This window comes from Oncorhynchus nerka, unplaced genomic scaffold (assembly GCF_034236695.1).
Source record: "Oncorhynchus nerka isolate Pitt River unplaced genomic scaffold, Oner_Uvic_2.0 unplaced_scaffold_6293, whole genome shotgun sequence".
In the NCBI taxonomy this organism is placed as follows: Eukaryota; Metazoa; Chordata; class Actinopteri; order Salmoniformes; family Salmonidae; genus Oncorhynchus; species Oncorhynchus nerka.
This window is the reverse complement of record NW_027035022.1, coordinates 1-9,392: the sequence shown is the minus strand read 5'-3', so window position 1 is coordinate 9,392 and position 9,392 is coordinate 1. Positions and strand designations below refer to the sequence as shown.

Genomic DNA, 9,392 nt, shown 5'->3' with positions numbered 1-9,392 from the left:
TCAGTGTAGAGTCAGATGAACTGATGTCTCCTTCACTGTTCTCTCTCTGAGCCCTGGCTTTGCTACTTCCCTGGAGAAACAGAACACACACACACAGATTAACACACACACACACACACACACACAGGTTCTCACACATGTTAAAACAGACACGCACACTTCCCCCTACCTTCCAGACCACTTCCCCCTACAGACCACTTCCCCCTACCTTCCAGACCACTTCCCCCTACCTTCCAGACCACTTCCCCCTACAGACCACTTCTCCCTACAGACCACTTCTCCTACCTTCCAGACCACTTCCCCTTCCAGACCACTTCCCCACATCTTCCAGACCACTTCCTCTCTACAGACCACTTCCCCTACCTTCCAGACTACTTCTCTCCTACAGACCACTTCTCTTACAGACCACTTCCCTCTACCTTACAGCACCACTTTCCCTACCTTACAGACCACTTCTCCCTACCTTACAGACCACTTCCCTTACAGACCACTTCTCCCTACCTTCCAGACCACTTCCCCTACCTTCCAGACCACTTCCCCTACAGACCACTTCCCCTACCTTCCAGACCACTTCTCCCTAACTTCCAGACCACTTCCCTACAGACCACTTCCCCTGACCTTCAGACCCTTCTCCTACAGATCCACTTCCCTACAGACCACTTCCCCTACCTTCAGACCACTTCCCCTACCTTACAGACTCACTTCCCCTACCTTCCAGACCACTTCCCCTACAGACCACTTCTCCCTACCTTCCATGCCACTCTCTACCTTCAGACCACTTCCCTACAGACCACTTCTCCCTACCTTCCAGACCACTCCCCCTACAGACCACTTCCCCTACCTTTCCAGACCACTTCCCCTACCTTCCAGACTACATTCTCCTCTACCTTCCAGACCACTTCCCCCTACCTTCCATGCCACTTCCCCCTACCTTCCAGACCACTTCCCCTACCTTCCAGACCACTTCCCCTACCTTCCATGCCTACTTCCCTACCTTCCAGACCACTTCTCTACCTTCCAGGCACACTTCCCCTATCTTTCCAGACCACTTCCTCCTACAGACCACTTCCCTCTACAGACCACTTCCCCCTACCTTCTAGACCACTTCCCTTACCTTCCAGACCACTTCCCCTACCTTCCAGACCACTTCCCCTACCTTCCAGACCATCTTCACCCTACAGACCACTTCCCCCTACCTTCCAGACCACTTCCCCTTACAGACCACTTCCCTACCTTCCAGATCACTTCCCTACAGACCACTTCCCCTACCTTCCAGACCACTTCCCTACAGACCACTTCCCTCTACAGACCACTTCCCTACCTTCCAGACCACTTCCCCTACCTTACAGACCACTTCCCCTACCTTCCAGACCACTTCCCCTACAGACCACTTCCCCTACCTTTCCAGACCACTTCCCCTACCTTCCAGACCACTTCCCCTACCTTCCAGACCACTTCCCCTTACCTTCCAGACTCACTTCACCCTACAGACCACTTCTCCCTACCTTCCAGACCACTTCCCCTACAGACCACTTCCCCTACCTTCCAGACCACTTCCCTCTACAGACCACTTCCCCTACCTTCCAGACCACTTCCCCTACAGACCACTTTCCCCTACAGACCACTTCCCTACCTTCCAGACCACTTCCCTACCTTTCCAGACCACCTCCCCTACCTTCCAGACCACTTCTCCCTACAGACCACTTCTCCCTACCTTCCAGACCACTTCCCCTTCCAGACCACTTCCCCATATCTTCCAGACCACTTCCCCTACAGACCACTTCCCCTACCTTCCAGACCACTTCTCCCTACAGACCACTTCCCTCTACAGACCACTTCCCCTACCTTCCAGACCACTTCTCCCTACCTTCCAGACCACTTCCTCTACCTTACAGACTCATTTCTCCTACTCTTACAGACCACTTCCTCTACCTTCCAGACCACTTCCCCTACAGACCACTTCCCCTACCTTCCAGACCACTTCTCCCTAACTTCCAGACCACTTCCCCTACAGACCACTTCCCTACCTTCCAGACCACTTCTCCTACAGACCACTTCCCCCTACAGACCACTTCCCCTACCTTCCAGACCACTTCCCCTACCTTACAGACCACTTCCTCTACCTTACAGACCACTTCCCTACCTTCCAGACCACTTCCCTACAGACCACTTCTCCCTACCTTCCAGGCCACTTCCCCTACCTTCAGACCACTTCCCCTACTAGACTACTTCTCCCTACCTTCCAGACCACTTCCCCTTACAGACCACTTCCCCTACCTTTCCAGACCACTTCCCCTACCTTCCAGACCACTTCCCCTACCTTCCAGACCACTTCCCCCTACCTTCCATGCCACTTCCCCCTACCTTCCAGACCACTTCCCCTACCTTCCAGACCACTTCCCTACCTTTCAGTACCACTTCACCTACCAGACCACTTCCCCTACAGACCACTTCCCCTACCTTCCAGACCACTTCCCCTTACCTTCCAGACCACTTCCCCTACCTTCCAGACCACTTCCCCTACCTTCCAGACCACTTCACCCTACAGACCACTTCCCCTACCTTCCAGACCACTTCCCCTACAGACCACTTCCCCTACCTTCCAGATCACTTCCCCTACAGACCACTTCCCCTACCTTCCAGACCACTTCCCCCTACAGACCACTTCCCCTACAGACCACTTCCCCTACCTTCCAGACCACTTCCCCCTACCTTCCAGACCACCTCCCCTACCTTCCAGACCACTTCCCCCTACCTTCCAGACCACTTCCCCCTACCTTCCAGACCACTTCCCCTACCTTCCAGACCACTTCCCCCTACCTTCCAGACCAGACCACTTCCCCTACCTTCCAGACCACTTCCCCTACCTTCCAGACCACTTCCCCCTACAGTCCAGACCACTTCCCCCTACAGACCACTTCCCCCTACCTTCCATACCACTTCCCCTACCTTACAGACCACTTCCTCCTTACAGACCACTTCCCTACCTTCCAGACCACTTCCCCTACCTTCCAGACCACTTCCCCCTACAGACCACTTCCCCTACCTTCCATACCACTTCCCCTACCATCCAGACCACTTCCCCTACAGACCACTTCCCCTACCTTCCAGACCACTTCCCCTACCTTCCAGACCACTTCCCCTACCTTCCAGACCACTTCCATTTACATTTACATTTACTATTTAAGTCATTTAGTCAGACGCTTCTTATCCAGAGCGACTTACGAATTCCCCCTACCTTCCAGACCACTTCCCCCTACAGACCACTTCCCCCTACCTTACAGACCACTTCCCCCTACAGACCACTTCCCCTACCTTCCAGACCACTTCCCCCTACCTTCCAGACCACTTCCCCCTACCTTCCAGACCACTTCCCCCTACAGACCACTTCCCCTACCTTCCAGACAGACCACTTCCCCTACCTTCAGACCACTTCCCCCTACCTTCCAGACCACTTCCCCTACCTTCCAGACCACTTCCCCCTACCTTCCAGACCACTTCCTCCTACCTTCAGACCACTTCCCACTTACAGACCACTTCCCCTACCTTCCAGACCACTTCCCCCTACCTTCCAGACCACTTCCCCTACCTTCCAGACCACTTCCCCCTACCTTCCAGACCACTTCCCCTTACAGACCACTTCCCCCTACCTTCAGACCAGACCACTTCCCCTACCTTACAGACCACTTCCCCCTACCTTCCATGCCACTTCCCCCTACCTTCCAGACCACTTCCCCCTACCTTCCAGACCACTTCCCCCTACCTTCCATGACCACTTCCCCTACCTTCCAGACCACTTCCCCTACCTTCCAGGCCACTTCCCCCTACCTTCCAGACCACTTCCCCCTACAGACCACTTCCCCCTACAGACCACTTCCCCCTACCTTCCAGACCACTTCCCCTTACCTTCCAGACCACTTCCCCCTACCTTCCAGACCACTTCCCCCTACCTTCCAGACCACTTCACCCTACAGACCACTTCCCCCTACCTTCCAGACCACTTCCCCTACAGACCACTTCCCCCTACCTTCCAGATCACTTCCCCCTACAGACCACTTCCCCCTACCTTCCAGACCACTTCCCCCTACAGACCACTTCCCCCTACAGACCACTTCCCTACCTTCCAGACCACTTCCCCCTACCTTCCAGACCACCTCCCCTACCTTCCAGACCACTTCCCCCTACCTTCCAGACCACTTCCCCCTACCTTCCAGACCACTTCCCCTACCTTCCAGACCACTTCCCCCTACCTTCCAGACCACTTCCCCTACCTTCCAGACCACTTCCCCCTACAGACCACTTCCCCCTACCTTCCAGACCACTTCCCCCCTTACAGACCACTTCCCCACCTACAGACCACTTCCCCCTACCTTCAGACCACTTCCCCCTACCTTCCAGACCACTTCCCCCTACCTTCCAGACCACTTCCCCTACCTTCCAGACCACTTCCCCTACAGACCACTTCCCCTACCTTCCATACCACTTCCCCTACCATCCAGACCACTTCCCCTACAGACCACTTCCCCTACCTTCAGACCACTTCCCCTACCTTCCAGACCACTTCCCCTACCTTCCAGACCACTCCCATTTACATTTACACATTTAAGTCATTTAGCAGCGCTCTTATCCAGAGCGACCTACAATCCCCCTACCTTCAGACCACTTCCCCCTACAGACCACTTCCCCCTACCTTACAGACCACTTCCCCCTACAGACCACTTCCCCTACCTTCCAGACCACTTCCCCCTACCTTCCAGACCACTTCCCCTACCTTCCAGACCACTTCCCCCTACCTTCCAGACCACTTCCCCTACCTTCCAGACCACTTCTCCCTACCTTCCAGACCACTTCCCCCTACAGACCACTTCCCCCTACCTTCCAGACCACTTCCCCCTACCTTCCAGACCACTTCCCCCTACCTTCCAGACCACTTCCCCCTACAGACCACTTCCCCTACCTTCCAGACCAGACCACTTCCCCTACCTTCCAGACCACTTCCCCCTACCTTCCAGACCACTTCCCCTACTTCAAACCACTTCCCCTACCAGACCACTTCCCCTACCTTCAGACCAGACCACTTCCCCCTACCTTCCAGACCACTTCCCCCTACCTTCCAGACCACTTCCCCTACCTTCCAGACCACTTCCCCTACCTTCCAGACCACTTCCCCTACCTTCCAGACCAGACCACTTCCCCCTACCTTCAGACCACTTCCCCCTACCTTCCAGACCACTTCCCCCTACAGACCACTTCCCCTACCTTCCAGACCGCCCCCTACCTTCAGACCACTTCCCCTACCTTCAGACCACTTCCCCTACCTTCCAGACCACTTCCCCCTACCTTCCAGACCTTCCTACAGACCACTTCCCCCTACCTTCCAGACCACTTCCCCTACCTTCCAGACCACTTCCCACCTTCAGACCACTTCCCCTACCTTCCAGACCACTTCCCCTCAGACCACTTCCCCTACCTTCCAGACCACTTCCCCCTACAGACCACTTCCCCTACCTTCCAGACCACTTCCCCTACCTTCCAGACCACTTCCCCCTACAGACCACTTCCCCTACCTTCCAGACCACTTCCCCCTACCTTCCAGACCACTTCCCCTACCTACAGACCACTTCCCCTACCTTCAGACCACTTCCCCACGGACCACTTCCCCTACTCACTTCCCCTACCTTCCAGACCACTTCCCACCTACAGACCACTTCCCCCTACCTTCAGACCACTTCCCCTACCTTCCAGACCACTTCCCCTACCTTCCAGACCACTCCCATTTGCATTTACACATTTAAGTCATTTAGCAGGCCGCTCTATCCGACGACTTCAAATTCCCCTACCTTCAGACCACTTCCCCCTACAGACCACTTCCCCCTACCTTACAGACCACTTCCCCCCTACAGACCACTTCCCCTACCTTCCAGACCACTTCCCCCTACCTTCCAGACCACTTCCCCTTACAGACCACTTCCCCCTACCTTCCAGACCAGACCACTTCCCCTACCTTCAGACCACTTCCCCCTACCTTCCAGACCACTTCCCCCTACAGACCACTTCCCCTACCTTCCATACCACTTCCCCCTACCTTCCAGACCACTTCCTCCTACCTTCCAAACCACTTCCCCTTACAGACCACTTCCCCTACCTTCAGACAGACCACTTCCCCCTACCTTCCAGACCACTTCCCCCTACCTTCCAGACCACTTCCCCCTACCTTCAACCACTTCCCTTAGACCACTTCCCTCTCAGCCAGACCACTTCCCCTACCTTCCAGACCACTTCCCCCTACCTTCCAGACCACTTCCCCCTACCTTCCAGACCACTTCCCCCTACCTTCCAGACCACTTCCCCTACCTTCAGACCACTTCCCCCTACCTTCAGACCAGACCACTTCCCCCTACCTTCCAGACCACTTCCCCCTACCTTCCAGACCACTTCCCCTACCTTCCAGACCACTTCCCCTACAGACCACTTCCCCTACCTTCCAGACCACTTCCCCCTACCTTCAGACCACTTCCCCCTACCTTCCAGACCACTTCCCCTACCTTCAGACCACTTCCCCTACCTTCAGACCACTTCCCCCCTACAGACCACTTCCCACTACCTTCCAGACCACTTCCCTACCTTCCGGACCACTTCCCCTACAGACCACTTCCCCCTACCTTCCAGACCACTTCCCCCTACCTTCCAGACCACTTCCCCCTACAGACCACTTCCCCCTACCTTCCAGACCACTTCCCCTACCTTCCAGACCACTTCCCCCTACAGACCACTTCCCCCTACCTTCAGACCACTTCCCCTACCTTACAGACCACTTCCCCTACCTTACAGACCACTTCCCCTACCTTCCAGACCACTTCCCCTACCTTCCAGACCACTTCCCCCTACCTTCCAGACCACTTCCCCCTACCTTCCAGACCACTTCCCCCTACCTTCCAGACCACTTCCCCTACCTTCCAGACCACTTCCCCCTACAGACCACTTCCCCTACCTTACAGACCACTTCCCCCTACCTTACAGACCACTTCCCCCTACAGACCACTTCCCCCTACCTTCCAGACCACTTCCCCCTACCTTCCAGACCACTTCCCCTACCTTCCAGACCACTTCCCCTACCTTCCAGACCACTTCCCCCTTCCAGACCACTTCCCCCTACCTTCCAGACCACTTCCCCTACCTTCCAGACCACTTCCCCTACCTTCCAGACCACTTCCCCCTCCAGACCACTTCCCCTACCTTCAGACCACTTCCCCTACCTTCCAGACCACTTCCCCTACCTTCCAGACCACTTCCCCTCTAGACCACTTCCCCCTACCTTCCAGACCAGCTTCCCCTACCTTCCAGACCACTTCCCCCTACCTTCCAGACCACTTCCCCCTACAGACCACTTCCCCCTACCTTCCAGACCACTTCCCCTACCTTCCAGACCACTTCCCCCTACAGACCACTTCCCCTACCTTCCAGACCACTTCCCCCTACCTTCCAGACCACTTCCCCCTACCTTCCAGACCTACTTCCCCCTACAGACCACTTCCACCTTACAGACCACTTCCCCCTACCTTCCAGACCACTTCCCCCTACCTTCCAGACCACTTCCCCCTACCTTCCAGACCACTTCCCCCTACAGACCACTTCCCCCTACCTTCAGACCACTTCCCCCTACAGACCACTTCCCCCTACCTTCCAGACCACTTCCCCCTACAGACCACTTCCCCTACATTCAGACCACTTCCCCACTACCTTCCAGACCACTTCCCCCTACATGACCACTTCCCCCTACCTTCCAGACCACTTCCCCTACATGCCACTTCCCCTACCTTCCAGACCACTTCCCCCTACAGACCACTTCCCCTACCTTCCAGACCACTTCCCCCTACAGACCACTTCCCCCTACCTTCAGACCACTTCCCCCTACAGACCACTTCCCCCTACAGACCACTTCCCCCTACCTTCAGACCACTTCCCCCTACAGACCACTTCCCCTACCTTCCAGACCACTTCCCCCTACAGACCACTTCCCCCTACCCCTACCTTCCAGATGCCCTCCAGTGACTCTGTGAGGGAGCGCTTTGCTCTGGTTTTAAACTGCTCTAATCTCTGTCTGCTACTGGACTGGACCTCTACTGGGGCTGGAGCCTCTGGTACCTAGGAGAATAGAGGAGCGAGAGAGAGGAGGAGAGAGAGAGATATAGGAGAGAGAGAGAGAGAGAGAGAGATAGGAGAAGAGAGAGAGAGAGATAGGAGAAAGAGAGAGATATAGGAGGAAAGAGAGAGAGAGATATAGGAGAGAGAGAGAGAGAGAGAGAGAGAGAGAGAGAGATGTAGAGAGAGAGAGAGAGAGAGAGAGAGAGAGAGAGAGAGAGATAGGGAGAGGAGAGAGAGATATAGGAGAGAGAGAGAGAGAGAGATATAGGAGAAGAGAGAGAGAGATATAGGAGAGAGAGAAGAGATAGGAGAGAGAGATATAGGAGAGAGAGAGAGAGATGTAGAGAGAGAGAGAGAGAGGAAACAAAAATATAATTACTTGACACATTGGAAAGAATTAACCAAGAAAACAGAGCAAACTAGAATGCTATTTGCACCCTAAACAGAGAGTACACTGGTAGCGGAATACCTGACCATGTGACTGACCCAAACTTAGGAAAGCTTTGACTATGTACAGACTTTGTGAGCATAGCCTTGCTATTGAGAAAGGCCGCCGTAGGCAGACATGGCTCTCAAGAAATGAGGTGGAAACTGAGCTGCACCTGTTGCAAAATATTTATTTATTTTCCCTTTTGTACTTTAACTATTTGCACATCATTACCACACTGTATATTTACATAATATGCTTTGGCAATGTTAACATGTGTTGAATTTAGACCTTAGACTGGGACAGACAAGACAAGACTAGACAGACAGGATGGTGTAGAAAGAGAGTGATGACAGAGTGATAGTTTTAATGTACCGGGTGCAGACAGACAGACAGACAGACAGACAGACAGACAGACAGACAGGATGGTGTAGAAAGAGAGTGATGACAGAGTGATAGTTTTAATGTACCGGGTGCAGACAGACAGACAGACAGGGCCTACAGACAGACAGACAGACAGAGTGATGGTTTTAATGTACCGGGTGCAGACAGACAGACAGACAGACAGACAGACAGAGTGACAGACAGGGCCTACAGACAGACAGACAGACAGACAGACAGACAGACAGACAGACAGACAGTCCTAGTTATTGTACCGGTCTGTGATCTGTGTGTTGATGACTCCTCTGTTTCTGTTCATACAGACTCCTCAAAGACCCCATCACCAGCTCATTCTCCTCCTGGTCACTCTTAGGACTGGCCCTCTACACACACACACACACACACACACACACACACACACACAGACACACAGACACAG

At 54.3% G+C, this 9,392-nt stretch overlaps 1 long non-coding RNA gene across 1 annotated transcript; it reads right to left on the bottom strand.

Moving 5' to 3' along the window:
* Positions 1-9,355, bottom strand: LOC135566266 (uncharacterized). Its single transcript, XR_010462021.1, has 3 exons — positions 9,229-9,355; positions 8,032-8,145; positions 1-70 (listed from the first exon to the last, which is right to left on the bottom strand). It is a non-coding gene; the product is annotated as an uncharacterized LOC135566266 (long non-coding RNA).
* Positions 9,356-9,392: the final 37 nt, after the last annotated feature.